At 41.2% G+C, this 19,726-nt stretch overlaps 1 non-coding gene across 1 annotated transcript; it reads left to right on the forward strand.

Annotated features, from left to right (window-relative positions):
- The first annotated feature begins 13,386 nt into the window (after positions 1 to 13,386).
- On the forward strand, positions 13,387 to 13,518 carry LOC114806971. Its single transcript, XR_003755024.1, has one exon. It is a non-coding gene; the product is annotated as a small nucleolar RNA SNORA7 (small nucleolar RNA).
- Positions 13,519 to 19,726: the final 6,208 nt, after the last annotated feature.

The following is a 19,726-nucleotide window of genomic DNA, read 5'->3' on the forward strand; positions in this document are numbered from 1 at the left end:
TCTCTTAATGGAGATGGTGTAAGGCTTACACTACTTCCCCTCTGTCTTGACCAATCATATTGATGTGTTGTAGCCTAACAACCTTCATGAAACTCTCAGGGCAGTCAAATTTACCTAGCAGTTCCTAGAGCCCAGATCTATTGAGGCTATCACATGCTTAAGACCTACAAATACAGTATAGCAGTCATGGTGCTACTCCCTTCACAAGCACTTAGCTACTTACTTCCCAAGTGCTTAGTACAGTGCTCTGCACACAGTAAGCGCTCAATAAATATGATTGAATGAACATCCTATATCTGAGCATTGGTCTGAAGTCATTTTTTGATTCAGATAATATATGGTTGAATATTCACTAGCAGCTTGTCCAGGTAGATTCTAACTAGATTCTTGCCACCAATGAAAACCAGTGAAATACTCCAAAAGTTTCCATGGTCATTTTTTTAATCTTTCTTACTGAAGATGGTGATTATAGAGGCATCGTTAAAGTCCTGTAGCTTTTCTTCAGTTCCCATATGCTGAGGAACAGCTTGTGCAGGTGTCTAAGAATCAGGTAACTTCTTTATTTGTAGTTTCTGCAAAAATTCCATATGATTTAGGTACTTAAGCAGAATAGCTTAGTGGATACAGCATGGGCTTGGGAATCAGAAGGATCTGGTTCTAATCCCGGCTCTGCCACTTGTCTGCTGTGTGGCCTTGGGCAAGTCACTCATTTCTCTGGGCCTCAGTTACTTCATTTGTAAAATGGGCTTTAAGACTGTGAGTCCCAAGTGGGACATAGACTAGGTCTACCCTGATTAGCTTGTATCTACCCAGGTATCTACCTATCCCACAAGGGACTCATATTGCAAAAGTACTGAATTCCCCTTTCACAGGTGAAGGCCAGAGGGCAGGAGGTGACAGGAGAGAAGGGATGATTTTAGGAGTTCACATCTGATGGTTTCAATTCTGTTGATAAAGTAGGTGGCAAGGTCATTAGGGACAAGATATTGGGGGACAGGGGTTTGAAATACTTTGTGCTGGCACTTGACATGGGAGTCAATAAGGGTGGAGAAGTAATATTGCAGAGGAAAAGGCAGATTTAAACACGGGAGAGGATGAATTGGAGATGTACTTGGACTGGTGCCTGGATTTCCACCAGCTCTGCAGCTCAAGCAGGAGCAGAGGAAGGGTACTGTGGAGGTGATTCAGGGGTGAGGGTTAGTGGTGCAAGATCAATGGAGGGACAGGGGAATGATGGAGTTGAGTTTGGTGGAGAGGACAGAGGTGAGGGCACTGATTTGTGTGTAAAAAGGTAGTGGGTTATTGAGACCAAATAGAGCAGGATGACTTTAAAGAATGGGAAGGGAGGGTCAAGCGATCATAAGTATCTGGAGGGTTACAGGATGGTTTTGTGTGGGTAGGGTATGAGAGAGAAAGCAGGTGAGGAGGTTGCGGTTGGAAATTGGAATTTTAAAGTTTGTGAGATTAGAGACTGTACAGGGAATATAGAAGATAAAATAGAGTGTGTCCAAGTTTGGTGAGTGAGCAATGTGGTGAGGAGCAGGATGTTGGTGGAGTTGAGGAGTAAGAGGAAGTGGGCAGCATGAAGGTCATTGGAAATATCCATAGGACACTGAAGGCTTGTCCCCTCCCTCACCCAGGATCAAGGTAGGAATGGAGAAGAGAAAGGAATGTGAGAAGGGAATCAAAGACTTTAGGAGGGGTTGTATGGGAGTGAACTGATGAGGGCCAATGTGGATGTGGGGTGACAAGGGGATGTGTGGAGGTGACAGAAAAGAAGGTCAGGGAAGGGGTGATTAAAAGGAGGGGATGGGGGGGGGGCATGATAAGGTCAGCAGCTTGGAGTTGCAGGAGCATCTTATCTCTTATTGCAGTTTCTTCAGTTGGGTGTGAAAGGAACACCCCTAGCAACTCCCAGTCAGGAGGATCTTTCAGAGTGACTATAAGTTCTCATCTGATGGTTTCAATTTTGTTGATGAAGTAATCATGGTCATTAGGGGCAAGAGATGTGTAATTAGTGGCTGTGTTGAGGTGTAAACAGTCAGTTCTCATCCTTGTAGCTGAGTATCAGCTATGTATTCAGGCAGGGCTAGGTGAGGTACAGAAGTCTGAGTTAAGGAGGAATGGCTAATTTTCCCTCCCTGATAGGCTCCCGGCCATGGGTCCTTTCCACAGTCAGTTCAACTTAATGATGTTCTTTGTGTATCTAGCAGCAATTGTTGCATATTTTCTGGCATGCTGATTTTAAAATCTCTTACACGAAGATGTTTGGCTACCTGAATTTCCTCTCACTAAATCTCAGCCTTACACTTCTGAGCCTATCACATTTTTTTACAGAAACTCATCATTAGCTATTTTGCAAATGATTTGAGTGACACGTGTAAAAGAATTAAAGTTCTCCATACTTGAACACTATCTGCAATTTTCTTTTTAACGAATCATCTGAAATGAATCCGAATTCTTGACACAATGTGGCAAGTCACCCATGATACTGAAAAGAAATATGGAGTTGAGGGGGGAAGCAGTAATTTGGTAGAAGAGCCATGATAGCATTGCCTCATCCTTTTTTCCTCCTTCAGATTCTCTGTCCAATTTTGCTTTGATTTTCCCATTTGTACTCTTATTACTGTTAATGCAAGGTAATAGGAGACACTCTTGAACTAAGGTTCCAGGCTTTCAAGCAGCAATTGTAGCCTCTTGCCAACAATCATTGAGACACACGTTAAAAAGAAAAATCAAACTCTTCTCATATAATAATCTGGAGTAACCCAATTACCAAAAAGACATTCTCATGACACACAGTCCATTTAGTGTTAATGGCATTGAAACAGAAGACTTAGCATCCCTGAAATCCAGACTACAAATTTGACTTAGGCTACTCCTGCGTACCAAAGACAATTGTAACATCTTAAAGACCATGGGAAAGAAAAACCTAATTGTGGCAGGATCACTTTTTCATTATATTTCCTTTGAGAAAATTTCCTCCCTACTCCCCATTCCTTCTACCTCAAATGCAGGAATGTTTTCTCTGACCAAAAATGCCAATGGAAATGCCTAGCTTATTTTCCTTGTTCTGGAACTGGGCTCTTCATCCTTTTTTTTTTAAGTTGTGCCACCTGCAGCAATTCCAAGCATTTTGTCCCCTTGAAAAATGTATTATTTCCTCCCACTAGAAGTGACTTGTGAATTTCTGAATGGATTGGTAATGGTTTGGTGCAAAAGGAACCATTTGAGCCAATGAATCCAGCTTTGATCTTGTTGGAACTTTGAAAAACCTTTCCACAGGTCCACAGGATTACGGGCTTCTGCCCATGTGAGACAGGAGTGACAGAGGAGTCTTTGCTCTTGGATTTGTGGATCAATGTGCAAACTGTTATTCTCACTGTTGAATGGAACAATTACTAAAATCCATTTACCAGTAAATGTGCCTTGTCTTGTAAATCATTGGCTCATTAACCTTAACAATGTCAGTGTGTTGTCACTATCCTATTTAATTAAATTACTGACCAAGGTAATACTTAATATATTTCAAAGGAATATACTATTATAGTATTATTATACCCTCATAAATTAAGCAATACATTTATTTGCCTGCTTTGAAATGAAGAAAAATGACACTGCACATTAAAAACCCGGTGTTGTAAAATGGAAAAAGAATAGCGCTAAACAATTAGGCCTGCTGGATGAGAAAGCGAGAATGAAATTCAAAGAGTAATGCAGGTGCCCTCGAAGAGGTGCCCATGTTTGCACTATTTTGCAATCTTAGTACATGCTAGAGAGGCATGTGCATGTAGAAGACCTTGCCTAATAGAAAGGCTCAGACGTTTGGTTCCCACCCTCAATCTAGTTTCTAAAAGTGGTAAGGATCAGAGACTTCAGTACTGCTGTCCCCAGCCTCACATCCAAGTAGGAGGGAAGAAGGAGGGGGGAGAGAGAAGGAAGGAGTAGAAATTCCACCCTAGCAAGTAAGGAAAAATGTCTGAAGTCCTGCCATTTTGATTATGAGTAGCATGTGACTTAGTAAAGGTAGGGGTTAGAGGTTTTTTCAGACAAATATATAAACATGGGTACTTAACTGAAGTAGATCAAAATGAGTTAGACTTTTTAAAGAGTCAATCAGTGGTATTTATTTTTTATGGTATTTAAGTGCCTATTATGTGCCAGGCACTGTTCTAAGTACTGGGGTAGATAATAATGATGGTATTTGTTAAGCACTTCCTATATGCCAGGCACTGTATTAAGTGCTGGGGTGGATACAAACAAATTGGGTTGGACACAGTCCCTGTTGCGCATGGGGCTCACAATCTTAATCCCCACTTTACAGATGAGGTAACAGACATAGAGAAGTTGTGACTTGCCTAAGGTTACATAGCAGACAAGGGGCGCAGTCAGGAGTAGAACCAAGGTCCTTCTGACTTCCAGGCTCATACATTGAGCATTTACTGGGTGCATAGCACTGTACTAAGCAATTGTGTCTCCAATTACCTATTTCCATAGAACTTTCCCTCCTGTTTCCTTTTCTGGCACCCCTGTGAGGAGAAACTCAAGTGTAATTTTAATCACAATTCTGTAGCAACAGTGGTATATGTTGTAGGTTGGCCTGACTTGTCTTCTCTTTGACACTAGGGGCAAAAACATGTAGTCAGTCATATTTATTGAGTGCTTAGTGTGTGCAGAGCACTATACTAAGCACTTGAGAGAGTACAACACAACAATAAAACAGACATTCCCTGCCCACAATGAGTTTGCAGTCTAGATGGAAGCTTTCTCCCTTCTCCTCCCTGGCTGTCTCTTCCCCCCCACCCCAACACCACAATTGCATAGATATCTGACTCTAGCTTCAGGGTCTCTCCTCCCCTCCCACAGCAAGAGAGAGGTAGGGGGAGAAGCCAGGAGGCTCAGATCACTGTTTTGGGACTCAGTTTTCTCATCTGTACAAGGGGTGTTAAAAATCCCATTTCTCCCTCCTCCTTAGAGTGTGAGCCCTGTGTGGGTCAGGGACTGGCTCTGATTTAATTGTACAGGGCATGTGTCTGCTAATTCTGTTGTACTTTCCCTACCACTTGGTACAGTTCTTCTGAACCCAGCAATGTACTCAGAGTTCAATGCACTGTAGATCACCCTGGATGCTCACTGACTGAAGGACTATATCTGCTATTAGATACCCAATAGAAAATTAGGGAAAAACCCAAGATGTGCACTGAGTCCTTATCTATGTTTCAGCTCAAAGACAATGTTTTTTCACATCTTCTTTGGCTTGTGTTAGGCTTTCTACATCTCAACATTTGTACCTCCAGGACTTGACAGCTGTTTTATCCCCAGTGTGTGGGGGCTGGTGTGGTGGTGGGCAGGGGGCATCTTGTTCCTGAAAAACCTTTCTGAGGGGTTTGGGTGATGGATCAGCTCCTCAAACAGCTCTGCCTGCAGCCAGTTATCCTGTACTCAGAGTAACTACTGGTCTCAAGGAAATCCATACTGAATTGCCACCACAATTAGTAGGAGAGGGATATATATTTCGTTACCCTATTTATTTTGTTAATGAATTGTACATCGCCTTGATTCTATTTAGTTGCCATTGTTTTTACGAGATGTTCTTCCTCTTGACGCTGTTTAGTGCCATTGTTCTTGTCTGTCCGTCTCCCCCGATTAGACTGTAAGCCCGTCAAACGGCAGGGACTGTCTCTATCTGTTGCCGACTTGTTCATCCCAAGCGCTTAGTACAGTGCTCTGCACATAGTAAGCGCTCAATAAATACTATTGAATGGATATAGAAAAGCCAACCTAGTCACCATGAAAACTATGGGTCAAAAAGAGAATTGTGTGCAGAATTGTTGACCAAATTAGTAGAGAATATGGAAATTAGAAAATGCTAAGAGGGCATTGATTCTTTTCTTCTTGAGTCATCTTCTGAGAGAACATGCCAGGGTATTCATTACTACAAACATTGCACCATTTTTTTCTTATTTTTATGGATCCTCATCTTCTTCCATAAACATCTGAGAGAGTTTGGAGTCACTCCTTAATCTATGTACATATGTCCCCTCGATCTATTTTGACCACTTAAATTGCAAATATTTTTATGTTTGTTTCCCCTGTTACAGTGTAAGCTCTGTGTGGGCAGGGAATGCATTACTTTGTTATTCTGTATTTCCCAAGCACCTAGTATATAGCATACCACACCAAACAGGCGCTCAATAAATTCTATTCTTACTATTATTTTTCTCATTAATAAGATTAATTTGGCATATCAGCACCAAGGTTGATTGACAGGTGGCAAAGAGAACTAGGGAAGAGTTTACTGGAAAGGTAGGAGAGGAAGGAGGGAGAACCTGGGGTATTCTCCAATCCTTTTCTGTCTGCTGTATATTGAACTCTTGGTGGGTCACCCATTCTGCATATTCATCCTCTTATGGCAGTATGTCAAAATTCTGAGTAGAAGCTTTGCCCCTAAACTTCAGTTTTTGGTATCACATTCATTTACTGAGTCTCAACATTCTTCCTGGGTATTTTCCTTTTCTCTACCATTTTGGAAAGCCTAAATATGGTATTTTTTAGTCTCTGAATACAGGTTAGCAGTTTCTCCTCAAAGGTCTCCCAGTGACAATAGAAATTTTAATATTGCCTTGTTTTATAAATCACTTAGCCGCTAACCTTAACAATGTCAATGTATCATCACAAATCTATTCATTTAAATTACTGATAAAGATAATGCTTAAGAATGCATTTCAGATAATATTAGCTATTGGTAAAATATTTTCCTCATACATTAAGCAAAACATATATTTGAAACAAATGTTCTATTGAGTAGGAGCATTACTGCACATAAGAACCACTGAACCTGGATCCTATGTGAACATCCATAATAATAATACTTGTGGTATTTGTGAAGTGCTTAACTATGTGTCAAGAACTGGACTAAGCACTGGAGTAGGCACTAGATGATCAGGTCAGACACAGTCCCTGTTCCACACAGGACTCACAATCTAAGGGGGAGTGAGAACAGGGATTTAATACCCATTTTACAAATGAGGAAACTGAGGAGTTGAGGGTCACCTAGCGAGAAAGTGGCAGTCAGGATTAAAACCCAGGTCCTCTTACTCCCAGGACCAAGCTCTACCCACTAAGCCATGATGCTTCTCTTTCAGAGTGAACAGGTACTCTGTTTTGAAGACTAAAATGGAGAGTTGCCCCTGCCACTATCAAACTGAGGTAATGTTTTGGCTTGTGCAATTTCACATAACCTTGTTGGGTAGGGATTGTCTCTATTTACTGCTGAATTGTACTTTCCAAGCGCTTAGTACAGTGCTGTGCACACAGTGCATGCTCAATAAATACGATTGCATGAATAACCTAAAATGCCAGTGAAGAAAATTGAATGAACGAATCAGTCAATCATATTTATTGAGTGCTTACTGTGCACAAAGCATTGTACTAAGCACTTGGAAAAGTGCAATACAACAGAGTTGGGAGACACATTCCCTATCCACAAGGAGCTCACAGTGTACAGGGTGAGCCAGACATTAATATAAATTACAGATAGGTACATAAGTGCTGTTAGGCTGAGGGAGAAGTGAATAAAGGGTACAAGTCCAAGGGCAAAGGAGACACAGAAGGGAGTGGAAGAAGAGGAAATGAGGGCTTAGTTTGAGAAGGCCTCTTGGAGGAGATGTGCTTTTAATAAAGGCTTTTAAAATTGGGAGAGTGATGGTCTGTCAGATATGAAGAAGAGGGAAGTTCCAAGGCAGAGGTAGGACGATGGCAAGGCACTGGCGGTAAAATAGACATGATCAAGGTAGAGTGAATAGGCTGACATTAGAGAAGTGAAGTGTGCAGCCTGGGTTGTAGTTTGAAATCAGAGGCAAGGTAGGAGGGGGCAAGGTGATTGAGTGCTTTAAACCCGATGGTAAGGGAATTCTGTTTGGTGCAGAGATGGATAGGCAACCACTGTAGGTTCTTGAGTGGGCAAGCATGGACTGAATGTTTTTGTAGAAAAACGATCCAGACAGCAGAGTGAAGTATGGGTTGAAGTGGGGAGAGAGAGGAGGCAGGGAGGTCAGTAAGGAGCCTGATCAAGTAATCAAGGTGGGATAGGATAAGTGCTTGGATTAATGTGGTAGTTTGGATGGAGAGGAGAGGGTGGATTTTAGCAATATAGTGAAGGTTGAACCGACAGGATTTGGTGACCGATGGAATATGTGGGTTAAATGAGAGAAATGAGTCAAGGATAACACCAAGGTTACAGGCTTGTGAGACAGGGAGGATGATGATGCTGTCTTCAGTGATGAGAAAACACAAAAATATAGTTCTGGAACTTCTACCTTCCTCAGCTGCCCTATTTCCACCCCAGTGTCCAGCATGTTGTGGGCCCTTAATAAATGTTAACCAACAAGTCATTGAATAGCTTACAAATGATTGAACAGTAGAACAGTCAGGCTTCCCAGAGTAAACTGTTTCTCTTTGCACCAATGACCAACGTTGAGGGTGTGAAGGAGAAGACTTAGTAGCATTTTGCACTAAGAGTCTTAAATCTGAGCCATCCATCAAGTCAAATTGCAGTTCTTTCTTAGTAAAGAGGCAGCTGGTTTCATTGGAACAAATTCCATAAAAATTACCTCACTATATGTATATTTCAAAGACTCTCAGATCATCAACAACTACAGTGCCAGCAAAAATTACAATGAACAATATTACCTATTCTCTGTAAAAACAAAGAATATCTGACAGGTTTCAAATATGGGGTCCTGGAGAATAGGTCACTGCAATGAAATGAACATCTTATTTTGCAGTTAACACTGCTGATCACACTTTTTGCCAGCCTTAGCTTATGATCATTCATTCATTCATTCAATAGTATTTATTGAGCGCTTACTATGTGCAGAGCACTGTACTAAGTGCTTGGAATGAACAAGTGGGCAACAGATAGAGACAGTCCCTGCCATTTGACGGGCTTACAGTCTAATCGGGGGAGACAGACAGACAAGAACAATGGCAATAAATAGAGTCAAGGGGAAGAACATCTCGTAAAAACAATGGCAACTAAATAGAATCAAGGCAATGTACAATTCATTAACAAAATAAATAGGGTAAAGAAAATATATACAGTTGAGCAGACAAGTACAGTGCTGAGGGGATGGGAAGGGAGAGGGGGAGGAGCAGAGGCAAATGGGGGGAAAAGAGGGTTAAGCTGCGGAGAGGTGAAGGGGGGGTGGTAGAGGGAGTAGAGGGAGAAGAGGAGCTCAGTCTGGGAAGGCCTCTTGGAGGAGGTGAGTTTTAAGTAGGGTTTTGAAGAGGGGAAGAGAATTAGTTTGGCGGAGGTGAGGAGGGAGGGCGTTCCAGGACCGCGGGAGGACGTGGCCCAGGGGTCGACGGCGGGATAGGCGAGACCGAGGGATGGTGAGGAGGTGGGCAGCAGAGGAGCGGAGTGTGCGGGGTGGGTGGTAGAAAGAGAGAAGGGAGGAGAGGTAGGAAGGGGAAAGGTGATGGAGAGCCTTGAAGCCTAGAGTGAGGAGTTTTTGTTTGGAGCGGAAGTTGATAGGCAACCACTGGAGGTGTTTAAGAAGGGGAGTGACATGCCCAGATCGTTTCTGCAGGAAGATGAGCCGGGCAGTGGAGTGAAGAATAGACTGGAGTGGGGCGAGAGAGGAGGAAGGGAGATCAGAGAGAAGGCTGACACAGTAGTCTAGCAGGGATATAACGAGAGCCCGTAGCAGTAAGGTAGCCGTTTGGGTGGAGAGGAAAGGGCGGATCTTGGCGATATTGTACAGGTGAAACCGGCAGGTCTTGGTAACAGATAGGATGTGTGGGGTGAACGAGAGAGACGAGTCAAGGATGACACCAAGATTGCGGGCCTGAGAGACCTTGATCCTTTGTGGTATCAAGTCATTTGATTTTAAGAGATAAAGATTTCCTCGAAATATATTTGATGAGAAAGTGATGGTTACATAGGAAAATATGGGAAACACTGTTCTGGTAGTAAATCTTAGAATCTCAACTTTGGCATTATAATAATGATATATACACACATATATGTATATATACCCGCATACAAATGGAATTAATTCAAACAGTGACTAGCTCTGATATATTATCCTAGAAAATGGTTAACTTGCAGTTAAGGAAAGAGAAACTTGTTTGGAAAACACACAAGAAAAGGGGAGTTCCATTTGTTCCTTGAAAAGCAGCATTCCAACTAAAAGTTACCCTTAGAAACTCAGTCACGGAATCCTTGTGTTAGAAAGAACCAGTAACAGTAGCTCTTGTTTTGCAGCTAATGTGCTGCCAAGTCAGTAATATTCTAAAATTCTGAGCCAACTTGTTCTTTAGTTTATGAATAATAGCATAAACACTCCAGAAGTTTGTATTTGCCAAGAAGCAGTAAATACTAGGTGTGGGTAGGGACACTCATTGGGCAGGTTCTGGGACTCAACTATGATGTGACTAAGTAACACTGGTAGTCTATACTCCCAGGTTTAGTTTCTGCATTGATGCTGATCAAAGTGTGCTTCCCCTGACTTTTGTTCAAATTTACACTCCCAGAATTGTTTTGTTCAAGTAGTTCATTGTGCTAAAATCAGTTTTCAATATTTCACTCATTTTTTTTTCCACGTGACCAAACATTTGGATTAGAATTCAATACTGACTGACCGAGTGCATCTAATCAGCCCTCTGGCCTTCTTTCTAGACAACAAAAACTAAGTTATCATGCCTGTGTGCTTGGTATCTGCCTCACACACTGTGGGTAATCAGTAAATATTACTGCCGATGCTAGATGAAGATGAAAAATACAGCTTGTCATTGGCACAGGGCTTCCCTGAATGTGAGTAAAAATGTGACCAGTTGATTTGTTTGGGTGGTGTTTCAAGTCTTCACCAATAATCCAGTCACTACATGTTTTACTTCATTGATAAGATTCTTTCTTTATCTATTTTCTTGCTACTTGTTCTGACCCACCAGGCCCTTTCTTTTCCAGGAACATTCCCACTCTTTAGGGTACAGAATCCTAATTCCCTTCTTTTTCACACATAAACATCTAATCTAAATACTTTCTACAATTTCAATCAGTCTTTAGGCTGTCTTCTAACTCCTGCTGACCATCATCTCTTTGTGTTCAGCAATCTAATCTTGGGATGATTGGCACCATTTCCTGCTTACCTTGGAAAAATCAAAGACTTTGGGTCATAGCAGAGGAGAGGTGGGAGACAACAGCAGGTTACTGTCTTGGAGGCGAGGCATCAGGAAGATGGGGACATCATGAAGGAGAACTAAAACAGCACCAGGCACTATGGGGAACAGCATCTATGCAGTAAGGTGCAATCTTTACATAATGAATTGTCATTTGCTCACTGGTCTTATCAATCACCCTTGCACACTGATGAAAATCTCTCTTTAAGTAGTGTCATCTTCCTACCCAAATGACAGCTATATAATTCATCTCTAAATACCCGAGAGGGCAATAGAATTCTCTCTGTGACACATCCCAGTTGAATTTCATTCATCACTTTTTCGGTATGTTATCTTGATGTGTAGCTTCCACAAAAATTTTCCATATTGGGTCTGTGATTTGTTCCTTTTTAACAAATTTACACATATGATATTTAATTTAGCCTCAAAGTTACATAGTTTTCAAATGTGTCTGCAATTATTAATAATTAGCTTAGAGCATAACACAACTAGATATATAACTGCAGATGAAAAAATATATTTTGTTATTGTGTAGGTGTCAAACACACATTTTTAGAGCATAAGAACATAAACACTGCCATTGCTGCATCAGTCTCATGTTCTACCCAACCTAGTATTCTATAATCATAATAATAGTATTTATTATGTACTTAGCATGTGTACAGTACTGGGGTAGATATATAAGATAAGCAGATAAGAAGCAGCCCCTCTCCCACACAGGGCTGGAAAAACCCTGGAAACATCCAACACTTTAGGTCATAACAGAAGAGAGGTGGTCTTGGAGCAGCGGCATCAGGAAGATGGGGACACCATGAGGGAGAGCTAAAACGGCACCAGGAATTGTGGAGAATGGCATCAGTGCAGTAAGGCACAGTCTAAGAGGAAGGGAGAACAGATATTGTAACCCTATTTTACAGATGAGGAAATTGAGGCCTTGAGAAATTACGTAACTTGCTTAAGGACACACTGCAGGCAAGTGGCAGAGCCTGAAATGGAACTTGGATGTTCTGAGTCCCATTCTTGTGCTTTTTCCACTAGGCCATTAAACCTAACAATAGCAATAGGATATTTAAAGAAGGTTGCCCTCATTGACATAGTAGTAATATTCTTTACATTATTAAACACTGAGAACAGTATCCAGCACTTAAAATAAAGCTTGGCACATAGTAAGCTCTTAATAAATGTCATTATTATCATTATTATTATTATTAAGCACCTACTCTAGGTGGAGCACTGTAATAAGCACTGGGAGAAAAATACACAAGTGAGAATATGCTCAATGTGGGCAGGGAATGTCTCTTTTGTTGTATTGCACTCTCACAAGTGCTTAGCACATTGCTCTGCACACAGTAAGTGCTGACAATTGAATTAAATTGAATTATACATGGTCCTTGGCCGCACTGGGTCTAGGAATGGACCATCCAATATCCCATTTCAATCAGCCTTGCTTAGGTTTATGTCCAGTAACCCATTTATGGGCTGCTCATTCATAAATTGAATCAATCCTCTATTGAACCTACTGATATCTTTGGCTTGCACAATTTTCTCGACTAATGCTTACCAAACACTTATCACCTGCTTTGGGAAATTCTTCCTTTTGTTATGTTTTCACCTGTACCATTCAAGCTGTAATCAATCTATCAATCAATGGTATTTATTGGGTACCTATTGTGTGCAGAGCCCTGTACTAAACACTTGATCATTCCCTGCTTTTGAGGAGCTCACACACAAATCATTTACAAATAATGAAAGCAGGAGAAAGCAGTGCTAAACGTGTGGTAGAAGGAATATGGCTGAATAGATAAAAGGTATAAATTAACATAATTCAAGACACATGTAAAGTCTAAGGATGTATACAAACATAAATGTTAAAGAAAGTTTTTGGAATAACAAAACCTGTCAGAGGAGACTTGATAAGGAGGAGGAAGATCTCCTGAAGGAGGTGGGATTTCGAAGGCCTTTGATGATGGGAATAGCTGTGATTTGGTGGAGGGGGAGGGAGTTCCACATAGGAAAAAAGGTGATAGAAAGCAGAAGAGTTTAGAGAGAGGCACAGTAAGAAGCTGAGCTAGAGGGGAGCAAAGAATGCAAGCTGGAGTACTGCAGATGAAGAGAGCTGAAAGGTTCAGAACTTAGAGGTTGTGGAATGCCTTGCTCAGATGTTTCTGTTTAATACATGGAAAAATGAGTAACTATTGGAGTGGACCCCTCTCAGGGTCGCATGTGGAGAGTTTCCAGTACTCAACCACTCTCGACTATGGGAGGGAGAGTCAAGCAGAGGCATATCCATTCCATTCCTAGCTTGGGCTAGTGAGTGGAAGACAATCTGCTACAAGTCAAAACTCACCTGTGCTGGGCAGTAGCGGCATGGGGAGAGTCGAGGGTGGGGATTCAGGTTTACAGCGTGGAAAGAGATTATGGTAAACCACTTCCATATTTTTACCAAGATAACTCTAAGGCTATAATAATAATAATGTTAGTATTTGTTAAGCACTTACTATGTGCAGAGCACTGTTCTAAGCGCTGGGGTAGATACAGAGTAATCAGGTTGTCCCACGTGAGGCTCACAGTTAATCCCCATTTTACAGATGAGGGAACTGAGGCACAGAGAAGGTAAGTGACTTGCCCACAGTCACACAGCTGGCAAGTGGCAGAGCCGGGATTCGAATCCATGACCTCTGACTCCCAAGCCCAGGCTCTTTCCATTGAGCCATGCTGCTTCTCTTCTCTGCTTCTGGCTATACTACCAGAACGATTGCTGATAGAGGTGGGGCGTTCTGGGAGAGATGTGTCCATGGCAGCGCTATGGTTTGGAGATGACTCGACAGCATAAGGCCAAAAAAAAAAAAAAATTGGAGTGGAGAGATGTGTACTAAATAGCAAATTTAAAAATATTTTATAGACTGGAGAGGGAAGAGGCTGGAGGCAGGGAGACCAGTGAAGAGGCTGTGCAGTAGATTAGCCAGAATATGACAGTTCCTATGCCAAGGTAGTAGCTGTCTATGTGGAGAGAGAGGAGCATATCCAGGAAACGTGGAGGAAAAACTGACCAGATTTAGTAACCAAAATTGACCAGATTTAGTGAGCAATTAAATGTGAGAGTTGAAGGGGATGAATGTGAGAAGCAGCATTACTTAGTGGAAAGAGCATGGGCCTGGGAGTCAGAGGACCTGTGTTCTAATCCTGGCTCCATCACTTTTCTGGTATGTGACCTTGGGCAAATAACTTCCCTGTGCCTCAGTTACCTCATCTGTAAAATGGACATTAAATCCTCCTATCTCTGGCTTGGACTGTGAGCCCCATATGAGACAGGGATTGTGACCCACCTGATTATCAACCCCACTGATTAGAATAGCGCTTAATGCATAGTAAGCATTTAGCAAATACTATATATAGATATAGATATATATACCTAATATGTATAATAATGTATAATGTATAATAATACATATATATCTATATCTATATATAGAGAGAGAGGGAGAACAAGGAGTCGAGGATGATATCAAGACTGGCAGCTTCTAGGAGAGGGAGGGTGATCGTGTTGTTGACTATGATGAGAGAGTTAGGAAGAAGAATGGGTTTTAAAGCAAAGGTGACCCCTCAACCCATTGGTGTGGAATTTGGTATACAACTTCATGTTTGCCATAGCCATGTACTATATGATTTTGTAAACTTCAACCATCTCCTCTTTTGGATTTTGTCTTTCTGAAATGAAGACAGAACAGACTGCCTTTCCAGTCTCTTCTTAAAGGAATTTATGTACAGTTTACTTGATTTATCGCTGTGTACAGAATAACCTTCCATATAAAAAAAGGGTAAAATTATTTACACACAAAAAAATCAAGTGCTAACATCTTTGAGCTTCATGTCTCCCTGACATTTTCAAAATCCAAGATGAGAAAACCACTAACCTCCACTCTGATGTATATTTTGAAGCATCCATAGAGAGTTTCGTTTTCCTTAGTATCAATATACTTTAGTGTTGATCCTCTCACAGTTTTATTCAAGATCTTATGTACCTTACTTCTTTAGCTAGATTTGCAATCTACTTTCTATCAAGTTAAAAGGTACTAAATGCCTTCCATAACCTTTCCTTGTCCTTTAGAACAGTCAGATTTAGGTGTTTTGATGTCAGGGGGCACTTCTGGAGGTGGGGCCGAGGCCTGTTCAAATCCAGCCTACACATTTTTGGTCTTTTCTCTGTATATCATATTTCTTTTTCTGATTACCATTTGAGCTCTAATGATGGAATCTGTAAGAGTTCTAAGTGTAAGACTTTGATTTGAATCCTTTAGCCTTTCTTCCAAATTGCAAAATATTTCAATATTTATATCTTCTGATTAATGTCCTCCAGGAAATTTGAATCTTAATTCTCATGGTCCTCTGGTAAACAGTAATCCTGAACTCTCTGGATTAGCAGCCTATACTTGCTCTTTTCAATCTTTGATAGTTAAAGTTATTAAATGACTAGATAGATTCTCTGCCTCCTACATTGAGGAAAACATTCAGTTGTTCCATAGCACATTTTCACTATGCATTTTAGAGAGAGCACTGCTGAGGAATTAGGGAATGTTCTTTCAAGAATGCACATCTGTATGGTAGAATGTAAAGTAGCATCAAGAGGACACTGGGCATATTTGTGGGCAGAGGCATATACAAGGTCAGCCCGCTGCCAGGGGAAGAGGGAAAGGAGTGGAGCCACCATCTTGGTTGCACCTCCAACTCCCACTCCTTTTGGTTTCTGGCTCTACTTGCTGGCAACCAAGGGACATCAGGGGCTAGACAAAGGGCTGGGAACCTCAGTCTGCTCTGCCACCCAGGCCACAAGGCTCTGCAGTGGTGGCCACCAACACAACAAAACAATTTTCATACTAGAATGGCCATTCAGGAAATTTTTCTTTAGCAGCGCTGAGTTGATTGCATATCCACCTCCACACTAATTATTCATCAAAATCAATCATAGTCATATTCATTGGGCACTTGCTGTGTGCAGAGAACAGTATTAAGTGCTTGGGAGAGTGCAATAGCAAGGAGTAGGTATAGATGATCCCTGCCCACAAGGAGTTAGCAGACTAGCCGGGGAAACAGACATTAAAATGAATTAGGGATGGATTGTACACATAAATGCCATGGGTCTGGGGGAGGAAAGAATATCCAAGTGCTTTAGGGGGACAGAACCAAGAGCGTAGGAAATGCAGAAGGGAAGACTTAGACAGGGAAGTGAGGGTTTAGTGCAAGGCTCCAGAGAAGGCATTTCCGCTATTCACTCTCCCTTTTGTTTTGTCTATGCACTTAGCTCTGTACCCTCTAAGAATTTTATTGATATTCACCCCACCCTCATTCCCACAGCATTTATGTACATATCATCAAACTCTCCCATTTCCCCTAGCTGAAATTGATTTTAAAGTCTGTCTTCCCCTCTCGACGGTAAGCCCCTTGTGGGTAGGGATCAGGTCTACCAACTCTGTTGTACTCTCCCAAGTGCTTACTACAGTGCTCTGCACACAGTTATCACTCAATAAATACCACTGATTGATTGAATTCCAGCCCATCCAGATTTACTTCCAGCACTGGTTCACATGTCCATTTTACTTCTGATGAAGTGAAAGCCAGCTACCCTATCATGGAGCCTCTCTGACTCTATTTTAATATATTTAGGTAGCTATATTACTCATTTATAATTTATTGAGTATACAACTCCAACTAATTGTATTCAGGAATCATCTGCACTTTTAACCTTGTTCTTATGAGAAAATGAATTACAATTTATAAAATTTCAACTAAAGAGGTAGATTCCAGGAATCAGTTGTGATGTTGGCCCAAATACTGCCAGTAGTTTTGGACAGATGGAGAGACTCTAGATAATTTTCTTCCCCTTTTCCCACATGCTTGAATCATTAGCCATGTCCCCTCTAATTCTCTCCCCTGTTCCTCATGGTTTAAGTTTTTGAAGATTACCAGCCTAGAAAAATACATACGGGTATAACAAAAGAGAGATAGATATCAGTCCCTTGATCTCAATTCCAATTGAATCAGGACAATTGCCTCTCTTCTTGGACAATTGCTTGGGAGAAAATTATTTGGTATATGATATGTGCTGTATTGGAACTAAGGCAGATCTAATGGTGGAGAGAGTTTCATGCTCTCAGACCTTTGCCTGAGAAAAGTTTTCCTCAGTTCTTGTAAATTTAGTCTCAAGAGCAAAGATTTGCTCCTCCTGCCTTCAGAGCATCTCAATCTGGATGTCCTGCTGACATCTTAAATTTAACAAGATGAAAATGTATCTCTTTACCTTCTCACACAAACCTTGTCCTCCCCATGACTTTCCTGTCACTATAGCACCACCATCCTCCCTGCCTAACAAACCCATAACCCTGGTGCTGTCTTCGACTCATCTCTATCATTCAACCCACATATTCAATGTGTCACCAAACCTCATCAGTTCAATGTTCACAACATCACTAAAATCCACCCTCTCCTCTACTACCATATTAATCCAAGTATTTACCCTGTCCTGCCTTGATTACTGCATCAGGCTCCTTGTTGACCTCCTGTCTCCTGTCTCTCCCAACTCCAGTCCACACTGCTACCAGGATCATTTTTCTACAGAAACTTTCAGTTAACCAGGAGAAGCAGCGTGGCTTAGTAGAAAGAGCATGGGCTTGGGAGTCAGAGGTTGTGTGTTCTAATCCCGCTCTGCCACTTTTCAGCTGTGTGAATTTGGGCAAGTCACTTAACTTCTCTGTGCCTCAGTTACTTCATCTATAAAATGGGGATGAAGACTGTGAGCCCCATGGGGGACAACCTGATTATCTTACATCTATCCCAGTGCTTAGAACAGTGCTTGGCACATAGTAAGCACTTAACAAATATGTTGATGATGATGATGATGATTACCTCACTCCTAAAGAACCTCCAGTGGTTGCCCATCCACCTCCATATTAAACAGAAACTCCTTACCACTGGCTTTGAAGCAGTCAACCATCTTGCCTCCATCTAATTTACCTCCCTGATTTCCTACTACAACCCAATCTGCACACTTTGTTCCTCTAATGCCAAACTACTCCCTGTACCTAAATCTAATCTATCTCACCACCAACCTCTTGCCCATGTCCAGCCTCTCACCTGGAACACCCTTCCTCTTCATCTCTGACAGACAATCACTCTCCCCACCTTCAAAAGCCTTATTGAAGGCACATCTCCTCCAAGAAGTCTTGCCTGATTAGGCTCATTTCTTCTTCTCCCACTCCCTTCTGTGCCACCTTTGCCCTTGGATTTGCACCCTTTATTCATCCCTCTCTCAGACCCACAGCACTTATGTAAATTTATTTATTCATATTAATTTCTGTCTTCCCCTCTAGACTGTAGACTCATTGTGAGCTGGGAACATGTCTACCAACACTGTCGTATTTACTCTCCCAAGCACTTAATACATTTTGCACACAGTAAGCGTTCAGTTAATATGATTGATTGATAGTGAGCAGGTTAGCAAGCTTGTGGGGAAGGGGCATTTGTTAAGGTATACCAGTAGAAATTAGATAATGGAAATTAAAATGCCCTTCAGTGTTTTAATGTCCAAATGTGCTTATCAATTTTAAAGTAAATTTCTTTAATAAACACTTTTGAAATCAATTAGTGATATGTCCTGAGAGCCTGTTAAGTGCAATGTCCTGTATCAAACCCTTTGAAAAGTACCATGAAAGCAAAAAGACAGGAAAAAAAAAAACAGATTTTCAGATCAGGAAGAAGAATAAAGATGAAATAGGTTGAAAGCACAATTGAATGTACATGCTGAGAATGGGTACAAATGCATGTGTGCAAAGGGTGAATATTAGATTGATAGAACTAGGGGTTGTAGGGAGTTAATCAGAGAAGGCTCCCAGGAGGAGGTGGGATTTTTTAGAGGACTTTCATACTGTGGTCTGATGGATTTGGGGAGGGAGGGAAGGAGGGAAGGCTTACTAGAACATACTCAAATGTAGATATTGCTCTGCACTGAAAATAGCAATATTTTCTGAGTGATTAGGAAACTGTCTTTCAACTCATAAATATTCTGTAATTAAATTACTATTACTGTATGCTCTGACATAGTCACAATATGACTGAAATGGGGAATTTTTACTACACCATCTGGATAATTAGAATGGTGTGAGATTCTATTTCTTATTTCTAAATGCTCTTGTGAAGTTTATTTCCAACCCTTCAGAGTAAAATCTTCTTCTTGTTTATTGAATTTAATCTTTAAGCAGCTTCAAATAAATCTCATCGACATGTACTTGCACCAATGATTTCTGTGGTTCAGATCTAGTTCAGGTTCAGTTCTCACTGAAATTATTCCTGTTTGGTTTGGATTTAAGTCAGTAACTGTTCAAGCAGGATAACAATGGAATAGATAACAAAAATTACTTTAGGTGGGGGAGGGGCTCAGGTCCAGTTTGGGTCCGACAGATATAGCAAGCTAATGATTTAGGTTTTGTTTGGAAAAAAAAGTGGTTTAAGACAGTGTCTTGATTTGGCCTCAGGTTTAGTTCCGCATCTTGCT

The sequence above is a fragment of the Ornithorhynchus anatinus genome, chromosome X1, assembly GCF_004115215.2.
Source record: "Ornithorhynchus anatinus isolate Pmale09 chromosome X1, mOrnAna1.pri.v4, whole genome shotgun sequence".
NCBI classification, from domain to species: Eukaryota; Metazoa; Chordata; class Mammalia; order Monotremata; family Ornithorhynchidae; genus Ornithorhynchus; species Ornithorhynchus anatinus.